This window comes from Symphalangus syndactylus, chromosome 19 (assembly GCF_028878055.3).
Source record: "Symphalangus syndactylus isolate Jambi chromosome 19, NHGRI_mSymSyn1-v2.1_pri, whole genome shotgun sequence".
NCBI lineage: Eukaryota > Metazoa > Chordata > Mammalia > Primates > Hylobatidae > Symphalangus > Symphalangus syndactylus.
Window position 1 is genome coordinate 37,601,816 of NC_072434.2, and position 22,111 is coordinate 37,623,926.

Sequence of the window (22,111 nt, forward strand, 5' to 3'; positions counted from 1 at the left end):
TCTGCATTACAATAATATGTTCTCTGGTATCTACAGTCTTAAATACTACCACATGGATGCTACCTTACCAGATAGTACAGCAGGTGATCCTGAGACCAAAAATAGGGGCAAAGTCTTGCAGACTGCCAAAATTATTATCTCAATTCTTATGAACATGTCACTGAACAGATACACTCTTGAGAATTAGTGTCTCTTTGCTTTAGATCAATATACACCTTCATTTAAATTTAATCTAAATTCATCCTGCCCCAAAATCGTATTTAATCTTTTCTCTTCTGTTTAGTGAGAAGCTACATTTCTGCCTGTGGTTCCCCCTTGCCCAAGCCAAGAATGTGAAATACATTTAGCTACTGTTTTTCAGATCTCAATGAAAAGTGATTTCAATGAACAATATCTGAGAGTCACCTATGTATATATACTAACATATACACAGGGTAGACAAAGAGGAAAAGAACAAGAATAGATGGCCAAGATACAGTCTGAAAAGCTGAAGAGTAGAGTGGAAGCCAGCAAAGAAGATACGAAGTGAGGTGCCACACAAAATGATCTTAAGGATTTCTTCCAGTGACAAGAATGTGCTCCCTAGATCCCAACAGCCTAAAGATCCTTGTCAACACAACAGAACAAGATCTAGGTCTACTGGGGGCCTATCAAAAGACAAAATTATAACAAGTTTAAACACACAATTGGCTTTTTTTTTTTTTTTTTTTGAGACAGTCTCGCTCGTTACCCAGGCTAGAGTGCAGTGGCGCGATCTCAGCTCACTGCAACCTCCACCTCCCGCATTCAAGCAATTCTCCTGCCTCAGCCTCCTGAGTAGCTGGGACTACAAGGCGCCCGGCATCACACCTGGCTAATTTTTGTACTTTTAGTAGAGACGGGGTTTGCCATGTTGGCCAGGCTGGTCTCAAACTCCTGACCTCAGATGATCCACCCACCTCAGCCTCCCAAAGTGCTGGGATTACAGGCGTAAGCCACCACGCCCAGCCCACAATTGGCTTTTATTTGGGCTCCTGGAATTGGACAACATCTCATTTGATAAAATAAAATGACTGTTCCAATGAGAGGAGAGGAGGTTGGCTTTCAAAGTAGAAAAAGGCTGAAGAAAGCAGAAACAGAACAAAAAGCAGACTGGTTGTTTCAAAGATGCTTTGCTTTAAAAGGTTAAAACAGAGATGACTTCCTTATTACGAAGACTCAGGCTGACTATAATCTCCTATTTTCTAGAAAACTGGCCTATTTCCAAGTTTGATTATGTGGCACTTAGTATAAGTGACTCCATTCTGGTTTGTTCTGGTCTGGTGGGGTCCAGTGCAAGAGGCTAGTCTAGAACAATAGCCTCCCAAAAATGTTGTTTCACAGGCCCAATTTCCAGTTACAGCTCATTAATTATACTTCTGAATAAAAAATACATCTGAAACACCAGAAATGCTTCTATACAAAGTAGGTGCTCAAATTTGTGGAGAAAATGTATAAATGAAAAGTAAGCATTAGTCTGAATGAGATAACTTTAGCTGCATAGGCAGAAACAAAATAAATCCGAAAAAAAAAAAAGAAAAGATCTAGTCATAGTAGACTGTGAAAGCTGGCAGCTTCAATAATCAAAGGGAAAATATCAATAAGATATTCAGAATGATCTTTTAGGGACTGCAACCTCTGCCTCTCGGGTTCAAGCGATTCTCCTGCCTCAGCCTCCCAAGTAGCTGGGATTACAGGCGCACACCACCATGCCTGGCAAATTTTTGTATTTTAGTAGAGACGACGTTTCACCATGTTGGCTAGGCTGGTCTCAAACTCCTGACCTCAGGTGATCCACCTGCCTTGACCTCCCAAAGTGCTGGGATTACAGGCATGAGCCACTGCGCCGGGCCACCTTCATATTCATATGAAAGATCAGTAAGTACATCACTCAGAAAGAATTACTGCTCACTAATGCTGATATTTTATGACTTAAACCAGGGATCTTCAATCAAGGGGGAGAAGAGGAGCCATGCAAGATAGGGAAACCAAGGAATAACTTTCAAAATAGACATATTAAAGAAGGAAAGAAAGCAGGTCAGTGTGGCTAGTAAATAAAGGGGAACATTCACAAGAAGAGGTTACAGAGCTAAAGAGAAGCCAAGATGGTAATCTTCGTAAGAATCAAGTAAGATTAATTTGGGGGCAAAAGACATGTTAGAATGGGTTAAGGAGGAAATCAAACTTGAAACTACATGACTGACTGATTTATGACGGAGTCTCACTCTGTCGCCCAGGCTGGGATGCAGTGACAAAATTTCGGCTCACTGCAACCTCTGCCTCCCAGGTTCAAGTAATTCTCCAGCCTCAGCCTCCCAAGCAGCTGGGACTACAGGCACACGCCACTACACCTGGCTAATTTCTGTATTTTTAGTAGAAACAGGGTTTCACCCATGTTGGCCGGGCTAGTCTCGAACCTCAGACCTCAGGTGATCCGCCGGTCTTGGCCTCCCAAAATGCTGGGATTACAGGCGTGAGCCACCGCACCCGGCCCCTTACTTGTCCTTTATAAATGAATAAAACGAAAATACTACCTTATCACAATGTATGGTATATGTAGTGAGAGAAATGTCCCTTAGAAATATTTATAACCTGTAATTTTAAAATAATAAAACAATAGTGACTGAAAAAAAAAAAAACAGTGAATCAGGCATTAGAAATTGGAAAATGAACCTAAACAAAGTAAAAGGGGAAAATAATCACAATAAAGGTGAAATCAAATGACAACAGCCCCCCAAAAAAGAACAAAACAGAACAGATTTGCTCATGAAAGTACAATTTAGTTGTCAGGTACAGCTAATAATATAGCTAAATTTCCAGCCAAAAAAAAAAAAAAAAGTTAATTCCTAACAATTAAAAAACCACACATATGTACGGATATGAGATTTAGAAAACTAAGTTAGAGAACGTTATCTTCAACTCTGTACCAATAAATAAACTATTTCTAATAAAAGTCTTAATAAGTTAGAAATAAATAGAAACATTCTTAACCTCATGAAAATCTACCGGAAGTCCCAAAACAATCAATGTTAAAACTTTTGACACATTCCTGTTAAAAAAAGTCAGGAGCAAAATGAGACTACCCAACACTCTGCTGAAAGTCCTACCTCATGCTATGGTAGGAAAAAGAGAGGGAGGGAGAGAAGTAGAAGGGAAGGGGGAGGAGGATGGGGAGAGGAACACGGGAAAAGGAAGTGATCAAAGTATCAGCGCAAATAATGATAGCTAACTATAAAATCAAATGCAAAACTATTAGAACTAACAAAAAGCAGTAACATGGTGGAATGAAGATTAAAAATGCCAAAAAGACTATAGTTTTCCTATAAACTAGGAATTACCGTTCAGAAATAAATTTGTTAAGAGATCCCATTCACGATAGCAACAAAAGTTTATAAAATCCTTAAAATAATTTCACAAAATATTGAAAAGACAAAACTCTACAACTTAACTGAAGTGCATTAAAGAGGATCTGAACTGGATTAATGTACACGTATGTATATAAATCCAATGCAATGCAATCCCAATCAAAATACCAGCAGACAAAATGATTCTAAGGTTTACCTGGAGGATGCAAAAAAACGCCCAGAGTATTTTTAAAGAAAAACAGGAGAGAGTTTACCTTAAAACAAACATTAAAGCTTCATAGAAAGCAACACTATGATCTCAAGAAAAAGAAAAACAGATCAATATAACAAAACAAAGGGCTCAAAAACAGATATGTGAATTTAGGGTATTTTAAAATCAGAGAGACGACAAAAAAAAATTTAAACTCTTTTCAAATAAATCAGATACCTAAACAAATAAATGAATTTTAAAATTCTGGAAGGATTAACATAAAAAAAAAACATAAAATAAGGCCAGGCGCAGTGGCTCACCCCTGTAATCCCAGCACTTTGGGAGGCTGAGGCAGGTGGATCACAAGGTCAGGAGATCGAGAGCATCCTGGCTAACACGGTGAAATCCCGTCTCTACTAAAAATAAAAAAAATCAGCCAGGCATGGTGGCATGCGCCTGTAGTCCCAGCTACTTGGGAGTCTGAGGCGGGAGAATCACTTGAAGCCAGGAGACGGAAGTTGCAGTGAGCCAAGATCGCGCCACTGCACTGCAGCCTGGGCAACAGAATGAGACTCTGTCTCCAAAAAAAAAAAAAAAAAAAAAAAAAAAACCATAAAAGATCTAGAAGAAAGGAAGGGCAGCCTAAAAGCAAGATACAATACCCAGAAGACTGAAAGGTTCATATTTCACCTCACAAAATTTTAAATCCTGCATACAAAATCAACTAAAGACACCACGAGCAAATTTAAAAGATAAGCAATAGCTAGGAAGAAAAAATGTGCAAAATTAACAAAGGCCAATAACGATAATATATACTGAGTACTACATCAAATCAATTTAAAAGACAACTCAATATAAGCAAAATGACGAGTAATTAACAGAATACATAACTAATAAAATTAAAATTGTGCTAAACTTCACTAATAATCAGTAAACTGCAAATCAAAACAATGTGTTCTATATAGGCTCTATATAGGCTGTTCTCGTGATAATGAGTTCTCACAAGAGCTGATTGTTTAAAAGTGTCTAGTATCTCCCCTTGCTCTCTCTTCCTCCTGCTCCAGACATGTAGGACCTGCCTGCTCACCCTTCACCTTCCACCATGAATGTAAGTTTCCTGAGGCCTCCCCAGCCATGCTTCCTGTACAGCCTTGCAGAACCTTGAGCCAATTAAACCTCTTTTCTCTATAAATTATCCGGTCTCAGGGAGTTACACAGCAATGCGAGAACACTAGTGTTTAAAAGCGTGTGCAGAAACAGGAATTGTCAAACCATTGGCAAAGTTCTGGGGAACAGAACAATTTGGCAGTTAAGGCATAATTACAGGATTTAGCATAAGGAATGTATTTCTTGAAATGGAAAATGGTTGAACCAAGCTATATGGGGCCATTACAGAATCTCTATGGACATGCTGTAATAAATACACAATACAGTGGCTCATGTCTGTAATCCCAGCACTTTAGGAGGCCGAGGTGGGCGGATCACCTGAGGTCAGGAGTTCGAAACCAGCCTGGCCAACACGGCGAAAACCTGTCTCTACTAAAAATAAAAAAATTAGCCAGGCGTGGTGATGGGTGCCTGTAATCCAGCTACCTAGGGAGGCTAGGGCAGGAGAATGGCTTGAACTCGGAAGGTGGAGGTTGCAGTGAGCTGAGATCATGTCACTCACTCCAGCCTGGGCAACAAAGCAAGGCTCCATCTCAAAAATAAATAAATAATACACACACACACACACACACACACACACACACACACACTAAGGAATATATATAGTCGTCCCTCAGTATCCAAGGGGGATTGGTTCCAGGACACCCTCTGACCGCCCCCACCCCCGATACCAAAATCAATGGATACTCAAGTCCCTTATATAAAAAGATACAGCATTTGCATATAACTTACACATACCCTCCTGTGTACTTTAAATCATCTCTAGATTACTTACAATACTCAATACAATGTAAACGCTATGTAAATAATTGTTATATGGTATTGTTTAGAGAATAATGACACGAGAAAAAAAATCTGTACATGTTCAAATGCAACCATACCATTTTTTTTCCCTAATATTTTCAATCTGTAGTTGGTTGAAACCACTGATACAGGAAGGCAGACTGTATCTGGTCTTTTTTTTTTCTTGTATTTGGTCTTAGTCTTTGGTTCCTGGCACAAATCATCTAAAACCTTTGGAATCCCTGAGTCATAAGGGTGAGACGAGCCACTTTTCTTATTCATAGTAAGCCCCTTTCAACCATACCTGAGTTTATGCTAATATGGTTACTCTAGGTGGGCCCCTAGATAGATTTAGGACAGGGACTGGTTTCCAGGAGAACCAACCACAAGATTAGAGGGTCAGAACATTCAGTCCCATCCTACTCCTACAGTCCCATCCTACTCCTACAGTCCCATCCTACCCCTACCACTAAGGAGGGAAAAGAGTTTGAAGATCCAGCTAATTACCAATGGCCAATGATTTAACCAGTCATGTCCATGTAATGGAATCTCCATTAAATTCTTAAATGATGGAATTCGTGGAAGGTCAGGGTGCCAGAAGGGTGATACACTCTAACTCCATAGGACAGGAGCTCCTATGGTTGGAACCCCAATGGACCTCACTCTCTCTACCTCTTAATATGCTGTATCTTTTATAATGTCCTTTATAATAAACTGATAAATTAAGTAAAATGCTTTTCTGAGTTCTGTGAGCCATTCTAGCAAATTATCAAACCTGAGAAGGGGACTGTGGAAATCCCCAGCTTATAGCGAATTGGTCAGAAGTACATGAGACATGGGCTTAATGGCATCTGAAGTGGAGGCAGTCTCTTGTGGGACTGATCCCTTAATGTGTGGGGTCTGGCACTCACTCTGAGTAGCGTAACCACTGAACTGAATCAATTGTTGGACACCCAGTTGGTGACTGAAGAGTTGGAGAATTGTTAGTGTAGCAAAAAACCACATATTTAGTGTCAGAAATGTTGTGAGAAGAAACAGATTACAGAAGTAGATGCATTTCCCTTTCATTATCTTTGATCGACATACAATAAAAATATACTGGCTGATGTAATTATCTTACCTGCATTCCTTATAAGTAACAGTAGACACATCAGCCCTTAGAATCACAGTATAATATGCATTTTAACATACACAGGTACCTCAAAGTATAAAACAATCACATTTATGTATCCTTTTAAAAAACTCATAAAATTAACTGCTGTAAATCAAAAGATAGTATCTAAAAAACAGATGCCAATGAAACAGAATACACTAAAAGAACAGACCGGAATACTCTCTAAAAATTGCTAAGTATCTCTGCTCTTTGGTGGAATAAAAAAATAACACTCACTCTACTGTCTTAGCTGAATCCTCACCTCTCAAAGCAGCCTGTATCTGTCAAATGGCTCCTAAGTTTTGACATTGTAATAACTCTCAATAAATTTACCCAGCAAAAAAATTTTTTAAAATTAAAAATAAAAAGAAATTTACCTAGCAAAAATTCTCATACAGGGATAGAATAAGCATATGTATAAGGATGGTCATCACAGCATTATTTGTAGTAGCAAAAAACCCATGAAAGTCTTATGTCAATAGAAAAATGGCTAATTAGGAAATGTCCATAGTACAGAATACTACGTAGCTATAAACACTGACACAGAACTCAATATATGTACACAACACACATTAAGTCAAAAAAAAGCAAGTTGTAGATCAAAATGTGTAATTTCATCCTATGTAAGCAATTAAAAAAGAAATCTAAACAACCTAAATACATGTCATTCTGAGTTCTGTTCACTATGTTTTTCTGTTTGTTTTTCTGAGACAGAGTCTCACTCTGTCGCTAAGGCTGGAGTGCAGTGGCACAATCTCAGCTCACTTCAACTTCCGTCTCATGGGTTCAAGCGATTCTCCTGCCTCAGACTCCCAAGTAGCTGGGACTACAGGTGCGTGCCACTATGCCTGCCTGATTTTTTGTATTTTTAGTAGAGATGGGGTTTCACTGTGTTAGCCAGGATGGTCTCGATCTCCTGACCTCATGATCCGCCCGCCTCAGCCTCCCAAAGGGCTGGGATTACAGGCACGAGCTGTGCAGTATGTTTTAGCCACACCTGCCATCTTTCTCTTCATCAGTCTTGCAAAGATCATTCTCATTTTAGAGTGCTTTCACTAGCTTGTCCTTCTGCTTGGAACGGAATGATTTCTTCCCCCCAAGATTTTCCCATAGCTAGCTCCCTCATGCATTCTAAAGAAATTCTAACCTTGTAATTCTTTATCTCATGTTCTCTCTTTTCTTAACCATAGCACTTTTATAGCCTCTAAGATTTTTAAGAGCAGTTATCTCTTATTTACCACAATATCCCCAATACCTTGCACTGTACCTGGCATATAGTAGTCATTCAATAAATATTTGCTTAAGAACTCATCAATGGTGATGAATAAATAAAAAGAGGAGTTCAAATTAGGCAACCTTAACATTTCACATTTTCAGGCCTAAAAAAAAAACCAAAAACCCCTCAACATGGGAGTCCAGATATTCTTCACAGTCACCTTGGTTTATTGCTTCAACTGTGCTTGGAACCCCCACCCTAGCCAGCAGCTCAGAGTCAGCCCCCTGCTACCTCCTCACAGCACCCTCTAGCAGTCCCAAGGCTCTTGCCACCACTTCAGTGCTACCTCTTAGCCGCCTCCCATGATGAGAGCAACCCCTACCACCAGGACCATCAACTGCCAGATTAATCTCGAGCTTTGTCTCCATATCTACCTATTCATGTCTTACTACTTTGTCCACAATGATATGGCTTTGCCATGACATTTCTTCACCAATGTCATGAGGAGAGAAAATATAATGAGAAAGTGACCGAGCTGCACAACCAACAGAGAGGCCTAATATTCCTTCAGGATATCAAGAAACCAGACCATAATGAATGGGAGGGCAGGCTGAAGACAATGGAGCATGCATTACACTTGGAAAAAAGCATGAATCAGTCACTACTGAAAATGCATGAACTGGCCATTGACAAAACCACACACACTGTGTGACTTCATTGAGATGCATTACCTGAATGAGCAGGTGAAATCTATCAAAGAACTGGGTGACCATGTTCAACTTGTCCAAGACTGGCGGGGAGGTGGGTCTGAATCTAGCATGGCAGAGTAACTCTTTGACAAGTACATCCTGGAAGACAGTAATGATGTGAAAAGAAAATAGAATCTCGGGACTCTAAACTCACAATGCCAAAGGGAAAGTTAAGCTTAGGAACTAAGTAAGGCAATACTGCTTCCCCTTTGTTCCCAAACAGATAGCTGTAATTTCACAACCAAGACATACGTAGCCTCATCCATAAGCCACGTTCCCACAACAATAGAGGGCCACATATCTCCCAAGATGGCTTCCCTCATCTTAATCTAAATCTTTCAGGATACATATCTTCCCTATAAACTAGCCCGGAAACTGAGTTCTGTTGAAGCTCACCTTAACAATGGCAATTATCAGCTTATCTTCACAGGTAGAAGAATAAAAACCAGAAATCATCCCTTGGCCTACCCTGAGATGAATGCGTAATTGACTTTTTCCTCTACTCCCTCTTTTCATACGTAAAATATAGATTTACTGAAGCTAACCAGAGCCTCATAAGAATGTAACCATGTGCCTCACTGCCTACCTTCCCTCCTTTATTCCTCCTGCTTGCTCCTTCTCCTTTAAATAATCAAGTTCCCCCAACCCCCTTTGGAAAAAGCACAGGTCACAGATGCTCCTGTGACTGTTTTTTTTTTCCAGGGTACATCCTCAACTTTGGTTAAATAAACCTCTAATGACAGAGACCTGCCTTAAGTCACTTTTTGGTTAACAATGATGAGCGAATCCTTAGGCTCACTTCCTCATAGCCAATGGGGGTGACTTCCCCGGTAACCAGGGCAAGGCATGCATGTTTGGTTATCCTGTTCTGTAAGTCGTACCAAAATACCCACTTAAATTCTTTCATTTGTACCATTCCTTCAAATAAAGAACTTTGGCACAAAAAAAACCCCAAGCCAAAACATGGGAAAGGGTAAGAGAAAAGAAAGATTTAACAGTTAGTTTATTTTCTATATGAAGAGAAAATATTTTCTACATTTCTGCATGGTCAGGTTATTTCTTAGCAAAGAAGTCTATCCTTCAAAGGACAAAACTGGAAATTTAAATATAACAATAGTAAGAGACTCACCTCTCTGGTGCTATGTGTTTACATTTCAAGGAAGATGAAACCTCAGACTATGGAGACATTCCAGGGGCTGTAAATGCTGAAACTAGTCTGATCTCCCTCCTCACCCCAAACATTGATTTATATTCCAAAGTTTAAGAACCTAGGTTCCTCCTCCACCTTCTGCTCTAAGGATTAAGATTTATATTACGAAGCAAAGGTCTATCTCCCTCTCTCAGGAGCGGAGGTTGAACAACATATATACAAGTTTCCAGATTAATATTTTCTGGTTCCTCACATATCAAACGAATATCCTGCTCTCATCACATTGTCCTGGGAAAGAACCAGGGCAGAGGAGAACTGGTGCAGTTATTGCTGTAATAATTACTCTGTCCCCGCTCCAGAAATTGTATGTCTACTAGAAACTAAAATTTTAAATCCCCAACTAGAAACTAAAATTTTCATTCTACATTTTTCCATTAAAACCACCTGGCCAGGCATGGTGGCTCATGCCTGTAATCTTAGCACTTTGAGAGGCTGAGGCAGGCGGATCACGAGGTCAAGAGATCCAGATCATCCTGACCAACATGGTGAAACGCTCTCTACTAAAAATAAAAAAATTAGCTGGGCGTGGTGGTGCACACTTGTAGTCCCAGCTACTTGAGAGGGTGAGGCAGGAGAATCACTTGAACCCGGGAGGCAGAGGTTGCAGTGGGCCAAGATCACGCCATTGCACTCCAGCCCACTGCACTCCAGCCTGGTGACAGAGTGAGACTATCTCAAAAAAAAAAAAAAAAATTAAGTAATGTGTTTGAACTATTGGAAAATCTGTATTTGTATACTAATTCAATTACATTACAGGTTAATATTCTGAAGACTAGTCTAAGGACCTACCTGCCAGTAATCGTAACATTATTTCCACACAAATACTCACTTTGTATTACTTGGCAAACAAAGTATACTTATGCAGAGGTTCCCTAAAACACCATTTCTATCCCACTCCTAAGATACAATCCTTAAGTTAGTTGAGGGAATGAAAATACTGCAGTCTGGCCGGGCGCAGTGGCTCACGCCTGTAATCCCAAGCACTTTGGGAGGCTGAGGCGGGTGGATCATGAGGTCAGGAGATCAAGACCATCCTGGCTAACACGGTGAAACCCGGTCTCTACCAAAAATAAAAAAATTAGCCGGCGAGGTGGCGGGCGCCTGTAGTCCCAGCTACTCGGGAGGCTGAAGCAGGAGAATGGTGTGAACCCAGGAGGCGGAGCTTGCAGTAAGGTGAGATCCTGCCACTGCACTCCAGCCTGGGCGACAGAGCAAGACTCGGTCTCAAAAAAAAAAAAAAAAAAAAAAAAAAGAAAATACTGCAGTCTACAGAACTTAGATGTAGCAAAGAGTAAGGTTCATGTGAAAAAAATTGAGGATAATACTAATTGAGGTTCCCATTCAAGTCTTTGAGATCCCAAGGCTCTCAAATAATCCTCTGACTGGGCGGGCCATACATTTGTTCCCAAGACCATTCAAGGAAAAACAGATCCATTAAACCATAAATTCCCCCACAGTAAAGGCAGAGAACTATTTTAGGGATCCCTTTATGTTATAAAACAACAAATGAGACAGTCAGAAAGCACAGTAAATGATCTTTGGAAGTGGATCAGCTTGGATTTGCATCCTTGCTCTAGCAGTCACTAGCTGTGGATTCATAGGCAAATTTCTCAACCTCTTAAGGCTTTTTTTTTTTTAATCTGCAAACTGATAAAAATTTTCAGGTTCACTAGCAAAACTGAATGAGATATTCATATGAAGTACCTGGCACATTCCATACATGACAGTCATAAAACAGGTGATATCATCTTCTCTATTATTTCAATTTGAAAAAGCATTTTTATTTCCTAGTCCCCTAACATGTAAAAGACTAGGGAGAAAATTATTTAGCTACCCCCAACTTACTGAGAATTTTACATTAATACTCTGTCAAAAGGATAAGTTATTTTAGAGAAGAAAATACTGAAAGTACTAAAATCTTTGGTTAATGTGCCTCATAAGTAGAAAATCAATGGCTGATTCAAGACTACTCCTTTAAGGCTTATTCTATAACGAACAAAATTTGCCAGAAAGGGCAGATTACTTTATTAGTTGTCAACTGTTAGTAATCTGGATGTGGCTAAATATTCGGTTCCTGGAAGCTTAAGGGAAAAAAAAACATACTGAACAGAGACATTTCTGGCTTAAATTTCATTAGAAATTAGCAAATTATTTATAAAATGTTTCTTGGATTACCCTCCTCCCTAGCTCCAAACACATACCCAATCTTTGAGAGGATTAAGATATTATAGACTAGGCACACTGCTGTCTGATGATTAAGAATATAGGGCTAAGTATACAGAATCTACATGGCCTTTACTCTTTGGTCAGACTCTCAATAAACTGAAGTCTCAAATGAGACCCTAGCATGCACTGGATCACCGTGAACTCATAGCTCAACTCTTAGATAAACAGCCTCAAATGTGTATTTTCTTTATTTGTTTTTGTTTTTTTTTTTTTTTTTTTTTTTTTTTAAGACAGGGTCTCACTCTTATCACCCTGGCTGAAGTGCAGTGCTGCAATCACGGCTCACCACAGCCTTGACCTCCTGGGCTCAGGTGATCCTCCCGTCTCAGCCTCCCAAGTAGCTGAGACTACAGGCATGCACCACCATGCCAAGTTGTTTTTTGTGTGTATTTTTTGTAGAGATGGGGTTTCACCATGTTGCCCAGACTGGTTTCGAACTCCTGGGCTTAAGCAACCTGCCAGCCTTGGCCTTGCAAAGTGCTGGGATTACAGGCATGAGCCACTCACCCAGCCAAATGTATATTTTCAACAGTATAGGTGAAAGAGGAATTCATAATAAATAGCAGATTAACAGGCAAAAGAGCTTACACTGTGTTGTAAAATTTTAGGAGCCTGAATTGTACTCTTACCAGAGTAGTTATGAGGGAAAAGGTAGCAATAAGGGAGCTTCCAGATTGGATGAAACATTTTTCTCAAAAAAGGAACTTTAAATATAACATTTTGAGCAAAACTGTCAAGAGTTCTGCACCTATAAATGTTTACCAGTTGCTTTAATTGTAAAAATTTTCTGGTCTATAGAGAGTATCTGAAATAAAGCTATAGTTTAATATGAGTGAGCTATAAATTATACTCCCCAAAAGGAGAAAGAGTTTGGGTAAACTGAGTTACTTAGAAATGTCCATTTACATTTTGAACGACTGCTATATCAGTTTTCTATGGCTACTGTAACATTATCATAAATTTGAAGGCTTATAACAACAGTAGTTTATTCTCTCATGGTTCTGAAGGCCAGAAGTCCTAATTCAGTATCACTGGGCCAAAATCAAAGTACTGGCAAGATTGCACTTGGCTTCCAGAGGCCCTAGGGGAGAATCTGTTCCTTACCTCTTTCAGGTTGGGGCAAATGCCAGTATGCCTTGGCTTGTAGCCATATCACTCCAATCTGCCTCTGTGGTCACACTGCTTCATGCTCTTCTGTGGCTGTAATCTCTCTCTGCCCCTTCTCTTATAAAGTTACATATGGTAACATTTAAGGCCTACCTGGATAATCCAGGACAAGCTCATCTCAATACCATTAACTTAATTACACATACAAAGACGCTTTTTCGAAGTAAATTAACATTTACAGGTTCCAGAGACTGGAATGTACATATCTTTTGGGGGACATTTTTCAGCCTACCACACTGACCAAAGGTAAGAGTGACTACAACCCGCCAATGAATATAACCAACTACCCACAGGCAACACTTAAGTCTTTATCCTGCATATATGCTGTTTCCTTAATTTGTTTTTGTTTTTTTTGTTTGTTTTTTTTTGAGACGGAGTCTCGCTCTGTCACCCAGGCTGGAGTGCAGTGGCGGGATCTCGGCTCACTGCTAGCTCGGCCTCCCGGGTTCACGCCATTCTCCTGCCTCAGCCTCTCTTGAGTAGCCGGGACTACAGGCGCCCGCCACCACGCCCGGCTAATTTTTTGTATTTTTAGTAGAGACGGGGTTTCACTGTGGTCTCGATTTCCTGACCTCGTGATCCGCCCGCCTCGGCCTCCCAAAGTGCTGGGATTACAAGCGTGAGCCACCGCGCCCGGCCTCCTTAATTTGTTTTTAAACAAATGTGAAATACATTTCAGAAAATGTAACCACTTTACAGGAGGCTGAGGCAGGAGAATCGCTTGAACCTGGGAGGCAGAGGTTGCAGTGAGCCGACATCGCACCACTGCACTCCAGCGTGGGGAACAGGGCAAGACGCCATCTCCAAAAAAAACAAAAAACAAAAAAGGCCGGGCGCTGTGGTTCATGCCTGTAATCCCAGCACTTTGGGAGGCCAAGGCGGGCGAATCATGACCATCCTGGCCAACACGGTGAAACCCCGTCTGTACTAAATATACAAAAATTAGCTGGGTGTGGTGGCAGGAGCCTGTAGTCCCAGCTACTTAAGAGGCTGAGGTAGGAGAATCGCTTGAACCCGGGAGGCAGAGGTTGCCGAGAGCCGAGATTGCATCACTGCACTCCAGCCAGGGCGAGGGCAAGACTCCGTCTCAAAAAAAAAAAAAAAAAAAGTATACTTTTAAATTACTTACATTATCCCATTTCCCTACAAAGCATTTTTTTTCATTTGTTTGACATACACTTCCCTAAGCACTACGAAACAAAGAAAAACTAAGATGCCTTCTCTCTCTTTTAATGAGGTATCTTTTTCCCTCATAGTTACTGTCCCTTCTGAACACAGTAAAATAAAGGTCACATCAAATTAACTCTCTCAATCTTTAGCATTTTTCTTTTCCTTTTATGTTATATTACACAACATGTAAATGAGCAAATAATTTCTTCCTTAATTAAAGCAATGCTTGCTTACAGGATACAGGTATTAAGATTTTAGAAATTTACTCAAGACTAGGCAAACCAGGGAGCAATAATAAATTCTGAGTAAGCAATCCAACTGCCATCATAACACTGCCTGCGGTAACTATCACCTCATAAAAACCACTTTCCGCAGTTCAATCTAAAACTACAGCTGTAAGACAGACACTAATTTCTGTAAGCTTCTAAAGACACAAAGTGTTCTTTATTGAAAAGCTTGTCACTGTACTAAACATCTGGAATACTCATCTAAATTACTCTTGGTAACCTAATAGCTTCTTTAAAGAGGCAATACCAATTCCTAATTTCATTGTATCTTTTCCACAATATGGAACATACAATAGGAAGCACTTAAAGGTAATTTGCCAAATCTCCATTATTGGGTCTTAAGTTTTTGAATACTAGTAATAAACTCAACATTTCTAGACTCTCTATAACTAAGTTGTGTTACAAGGAAAAGAAATGTTTTCAAGATTTTTAAAGCTTCCCTTAAAATGTAGATCTAGATAATTTAGTGATCTGTGCTTCCTACCACATTTCTCCCATCAGCCATCACTATCTCATCTCCTCTAACACTACCACTACTCCTGCCCCCACCACAGACATAGATACTTTAATAGCCCAATTTAATCTGCTTTTAAGGTTTCAAGATACACCTATCAAGGTCTAATATGAGTCAACACTAATTGTAACAGCAGCAGCCTTATTTTCTTTCTGTCCCTTTGCCTACCCATATTAGAAGCTAACAGATCCATAATGAAAACCAGTTGAGTTCAACAATTTAGGAAACATTTATTGAGCTATCATGTGATACAAAATGAGAACCTCTAACAATGTATTAGCTACTGAGGCGGACAATCCTTGAACATGTTTCCAATATGATTTGATAAATGCTAAGAAAGCATAAATAAGCAGTCAAATGGGAGAGCAGAAATCAGAAAATGTTTCCTGGAGAAAGAGACTCATTCTTGGAGGAACAGTTTAAGGTGAAGTGAAAGTTAACCAAGCAAGGAAAGAAAGCAGTCCTGAAAGACCAACATAAGGAAAGGTACACTCAGCATGGCATGTCTGGGAAACTCCAAGTAGTTCACTATTAAATGAGTGGAAAAGAAGGTAGGGAGTACAGCCTCAGCACAGGGTGAGGCTGAAGAATTTAAATGTGAACTAGATCAGCGACGCCTAGTATGCAATACAAAGGTGTCAAGAAAGATCCACAGTGCAATGACAAAGAGATTACCTTTGGCAACAGTAAAGGATGGATCTGAGAAAATCAAGAATCCTAATCTGTGTAATAATCTGAAGAAGAGATGAGAAAGGCCTACAGTAGAGCTGTTAATAAGAATAAATTAGAAAAGGCAGAGCTCAAAAATAACAATACGTGGGATATAGGAAATGAGAAAGGAAGGAAAGACTCCTAAGCTTGTGGCTGTGTAGATGTTGATACTAAAAAAAAAAAGACAGTAAAGCAGAAAGTAGTATTTTTATCACTTCTATTCAACATACTAGTGGAAGTTCTAGCCAGAGCAAGTAGGGAAAAAAAAAGGAAACAGAAATAAAAGGCATCCAAATTGTAAAGGAAGTAAAATAATATTTTTGTAGATGACACTGTGTCCAGAGTTTATTCCTTCCAGTGGTTTCTTGCTCTCGCTGACTTCAAGAATGAAGCCGCGGAACTTCACGACGAGTTTTGTTAAAGCTCTTAAAGATGGTGTGTCCGGAGTTTGTTCCTTCAGAAGTGTCTAGAAGTTTCTTCCTTCCGGTGAGTTAGTGGTCTCGCTGACTTCAAGAGTGAAGCTGTGGATCTTCGCAGTGAGTGTTACAGCTCTTAAAGGTGGCGCGTCTGGAGTTCTTTGGCCCTCCTGATGGGTTCATGGTCTCGCTGACTTCAGGAATGAAGCCGCAGGCCCTGACGGTGAGTGTTACAACTCATAAAGGTAGTAGTGCCGACCCAATGAGTGAGCAGCAGCAAGATTTATTGTGAGGAGCAAAACAACAAAGCTTCCACAGCATGGAAGTGGACCTGAGCAGGTTGCAGCTGCTGGCTTGGTGGCCAGCTTTTAGTCCCTTATTTGGCCCTGCCCACATCCTGCTGATTGGTCCATTTTACAGAGAGCTGATTGGTCCATTTTACAGACTGCTGATTGGTCCATTTTTTCAGAGTGCTGACTGGTGCATTTACAATCCTTTAGCTAGACACAGAGCACTGATTGGTGCATTTTTAGAGTGCTGATTGGTGCATTTACAATCCTTCAGCTAGACACAGAGGGCTGATTGGTACGTTTACAATCCTTTAGCTAGACAAAGAGGGCTGATTGGTGCGTTTTTACAGAGTGCTGATTGGTGCATTTTACAATCCTTTAGCAAGTTCTCCAAGTACCCACCCGACCCAGAAGTCCAGCTGGTTTCATCTCTTAACATGATCTTATATGCAGAAAGCCCTAAAGACTCCACACATACACACAAAACTGTAAAAAGCTGAATAAATGAATTCAGCAAAGTTGCAAGAAAAAAACAAAACAATCAATTTCATTCATATACACTAACAATGAACAACCTGAAAAGGAAATTTAAAAAAATTCCATATACAATAACATAAAATAATAATACTTAGGAATAAACTTAGCCAAGGAGGCAAAAGACTTGTATACTGAAAATCACAAAACATTCTGAAAGGCATTACAGACATAAATGGAAAGACATCCCATGTTCATGGATTTGAAGACAAAATATTGTTAAGATAACAATAAAGATGCTCGTTGACCTACATGGGGTTACATCTCAATAAACCTATCAAAAATTGAAAATATCTTAAGTCTAAAGTGAAACCATAGTAAGTTGAAAATATAAGCTTAAAGTGTTTTCAACTTTCAATGTTTTCAATTTAAGATGGGTTATCCAGATGCAGCCCCATCACAAGTCAAGGAGCATGCTGAATGCATACTGCTTTTGTACCACTGTAAAGTTGAAAAATCGTAAGTCGAACCACTGTAAATTGGGGACCATCTAGACTATCCAAAGCATTACCAAAAAAATCAGAGTATGAAATCCTGCCAGTGTTGAAATAAAGTACCTATTCAGTAAGATTCTATGAAGAATAAACAATAGCTATTATTATTGGTGCAATAAGACTAGCTATCCTATCCTATCCAACCTACATTCCTAAGAATAAAGTAGAAATTGAAGATTGTTCCTGAGGTAATAAACATTAGTCATAACTTACTATATAGAAGCTAATTTATTTAGGGCTAGAGTATGATATAAATTTAAGACAGATTAAAATATTCCATTTGTTAATTTTAAATGCCCTTCTGAATTAAGTCTCTATGGCAGCGTGAATAATAAGTCCCCAAAGGTGTCCACGTCCTAATCCCCAGAATTTGTGCACGTTAACCTTAAATGGCAAAATGGACTTTGTCAATACGATTAAATTACAGCTCTTAAGATGGGGAGATTATCCTGGATTATCCAGGTTTGGCACAATGTAATTGCAAAGGTCCTTAAGAGGCAGACAAAGCGATGTGATGTGAGAAGCAGAGTCAAAGAAGCTGTGATGAAGTAGGCCAGGGTAGTAGTCCAAGTGAGCAATCTAAGACACTGGGAAGCTGGCCTGAAGATGGAAGAAGGGGCTGTGAATTAGAATGCAGGTAACCTCCGTAAGTTAGAAAATGAAAGAAAATGAATTCTCCCCTAGAGATTCCAGAAACGTCACAGACCTTCCAACACCTTGATTTCAATCCCGTAAGACTCATTTTGGACTTCTCACTGCCAGAACTGTAAAATAGTAAGTTTGTGTTGTTTCAAATCACTACACTTTGGTAATTTGTTACAGCAACTATATGAAACTTATACACCAGTTGAACCCTAATTACGAGAAGATGGTAAGAGTGGAAGAAGGTGACAAAAAATGCAAACTTCAGTTTATTTGCTCAATAGTCTTATCTTATGCCAAAAGAAAACTAAATGCACTCACAGGAAAAGAGTCTTCCTCTAGAGAAGTAGTTCTCAAATCTGGCTGTATATAAGGAATCAACTTTCATCTGGAGGGCTTTTAAACAATTCTGATACCAAGGTTGCATTTCAGACTCACTGAATCAGTATCTTTACCCCTCATCCACCCCCAGTTTAAAAGCCAGCCAAATGGTTTTTATGTGCAGCCAGTTTTGAGAATTACTATTCTATGTATTCTGTGTAAAAATTACTGTTTCAGTGACCTAAGAAACATCTGGCATTTCCAAATGGTACTTCCCCAAATAAAGACATTGCTCAGAATTCACTCATTTACAGTTACTGGTTTAGTGTATATTTTGCTAACTTTAACAATAAGAAGTTACCCTTGGCAAAAAGTTACCCAGGACAAATTCCTAGAAGTGGAATTACCGGATCAAAAGGCAAGTAAATTTTTTTATTCTGACAAATACTGCTAAATCATTGTACCAATTTACATTTCTACCAATTAGGGAAGAGCAACATTTTTTTTAAAAACCCTGCCCAATCTGGTAAGTGGGAGGGAAATGATGTCTTTGTTGTTTTAATTGGCAAGCCTCAATCATGAGTGAAACAATATCTTTTCATAGCTTTATTGGCCTTTTTTTTGGGGGGGGGGGTCCTACCAATTGTTTATATCCATTTCTGTTAGGTTTTTTTTAAGTTAACTTGTAAGAACTCCTTCTTTTAAGGAAATTAACCTTTTGCCTGTCAGGAGTGTTACTTTTCCCCAGTTTGCTGGTTTGTCTTTTGTCTTTGACTTCTTCAGTACACAACTTTTATCTTTTATGTATTTTTAGTGTACTTTGCTTCTATGGCATCTTTGGAAGCCATACTCTAAAATTATAAAAAACAACCACCTATATGTTCTTGTAATTTTGTTTAAATTTAGAGAGGCTAGGATCTAGCTACTCCATTCCATGTAATGGGCAAGTTTCCCAACATCATTAGTTTAGTTCTCTCTTCTCCACTGATAAGTTAGCATGCTATCTTCTAATTCATGACAAAGATGGGAAAAGAGAGAGAAATATGTGTATATGTGAATATATACACATATATTTTATGCATATATAATATGCATGTGTGTCTATCTGAAAACTGTAAAACATGAGCTTAATACACTATAACTTCCTACACTGTCAACAATAAATGATTGCCTGATTCAGGTATACAGAGTATATAAATTCCGTAATAAGGTTACAAAATATGAACATGGCAATGAGAACACTATCCCCACAGCTGCCTTTGAAAAAGCAACACAACTGTTACAAAGCTACCTGCCTCTTTCTTCCTCAAAAGCAGTTAAAAGTTCTCCCTAGCAGTTTTCTTCCGCGTTTGTACTCAGCCTTGTAAAATATTTGCTGCCACAAGGTGGAGATAACTTGATTACAGGAATACTGGTTACTGAAACAGGAGTAGGCACAAATTTTCTATTACACAAATAATACACTCGAATGGTAAAGAGGCACTGCTTCTAGATTCTTGGGTGAACCACAGGGCTAGTCACTTATAGCTGAGGGTCCAGTTTCCTCATTTGTAAATTTAAACCTTTATGTTAAGTAGCATCAAGAGCTCTCTAAACTCTAATATTCTGTGGATCAAAGCATGCTAAATTAAATGTTTCTGACAGTGCACTGCCTAAAAACAGTCTTGGCCGGGCGCGGTGGCTCACGCTTGTAATCCCAGCACTTTGGGAGGCCAAGGCGGGCGGATCACGAGGTCAGGAGATCAAGACCACAGTGAAACCCCGTCTCTACTAAAAATACAAAAAATTAGCCGGGCGTGGTGGCGGGCGCCTGTAGTCCCAGCTACTCGGAGAGGCTGAGGCAGGAGAATGGCGTGAACCCGGGAGGCGGCGCTTGCAGTGAGCCGAGATCGCGCCACTGCACTCCAGTCTGGGTGACAGAGCGAGACTCCGTCTCAAAAAAAAAAAAAAAAAGTCTTGCTCTCCTGAGCTAAGAAAATACTCTACCTTTAGCAATTTCTTTCAACTTGAATACTTCAGCCAGCAACCAGTTGTTTCCTCTAATCTTTTAACTTCTAAGTCAAAAAGAGATATATTGCATATTAAAATTCACACATCTAGCTTCCCCCAAGTCATAGCTAAGGATTCCTGCCGTTTTTTTTCTACCCTGTCTTAAAGAGAATAGCTAGTTCCATACTTCTCCACATCCACCTGCCATAATTGCATATGTATTTGAAACAATGAGCTAGCTATCGTTTTCCTCTATACTGTTGGCCTTGGTGCTAAAGGCTGCACATTTGGAGTTTTGTGATCTTGTGTGGTTTTTTGTTTGGTTGGCTGGTTTCTGCCTGAGATCAGAACCTTTCATTTCTGTTTCCCTTTTTTTTTTTTTCCTTTTAAGAGATAGGGTCTTGAGACCATCCTGGCTAACACAGTGAAACCCCGTCTCTACTAAAAATACAAAAAATTTGCCGGGCGTGGTGGCGGGTGCTTGTAGTCCCAGCTGCTCAGGAGGCTGAGGCAGGAGAATGGCGTGAACCCGGGAGGCAGAGCTTGCCGTGAGCCGAGATCACGTCACTGCACTCCAGCCTGGGCGACAGAGTGAGACTCCGTCTCAAAAAAAAAAAAAAGAGAGAGAGAGAGAGGGTCTCACTCCGGCACCCAGACTGGAGTGCAGTAGCTCAGTGACTCATGGCTCACTGTAACCTCAAACACCTAGGCTTAAGCGATCCTCCCATGTCAGCCTCCCAAGCAGCTAGGACTACAGACTCATGACCATGCTCGGCTACTTTTTAAACTTTTCATAAAGATGGGATCTTGCTATGTTGCCCAGGCTGGTATTGAACTCCTGGCCTCAAGTGATCCTCCCACCTCAGCCTCCCAAAGCACTGGGATTACAGGTGTAGGCCACCTTGCCCAGCCTGTTTCCTCAATTCTTAACTGTCTGTCCCTCTGACAAGACATATTCCTTACACTGGTACTCATTCCTCCTGGTTCTCATCTGCCAGGCTAGATCTTTTCATCTTCTCTAAGGATGTTTCAACCTCTGCTTGCCAAAGGAGTTTCCAGTCTACTGATTCATCCAATTTATTTAAATCTAGGGACCCATTAGGCATCTAAACCTCAGACTTTGGCATAACCCAGGTTCTCATTCCTGAACACATACCAACTCTACACTACAAATTCATCACATTCTTATAAAGGACTACCTTTAATTCTCCGAGTGCCCTCAGACCAAGAGAAACAAAGAATGTCAATAATTTCCAAAGCAGAACAGAAAAATTTTGAGTCCTTAAGTGAGCAAGGGAAACTACCATAAACTTCAGTTCATATCCCTACTCAGATAATAGGAACCTCTAAACAAGGGAGTATATGGATGTGGTGGCAGTATCCAGGTTACTACTGACTGTTGACTGCCACTCTATGCTGACACCACACATGACTGGCCCCAGTAAATAAACCTGTAGACTTAATGACACAGATCAGTTATCTGTATCTTTGTGAGGGAT

The 22,111-nt window shown here is 39.9% G+C and overlaps 1 protein-coding gene across 4 annotated transcripts in view; it reads right to left on the minus strand.

Moving 5' to 3' along the window:
* Positions 1–22,111, minus strand: part of RNF2 (ring finger protein 2) — a 58,999-nt gene that overhangs the window by 22,006 nt on the left and 14,882 nt on the right. The window contains exon 2 of one of the 4 annotated variants that reach the window (XM_055233614.2): positions 8,624–8,740. The exons of the other annotated variants lie outside the window; for them this stretch is intronic. The gene's annotated coding sequence lies outside the window, so the exon portion shown is untranslated. The remainder of the gene's footprint in view (positions 1–8,623; positions 8,741–22,111) is intronic. 4 annotated transcript variants of the gene reach the window in all.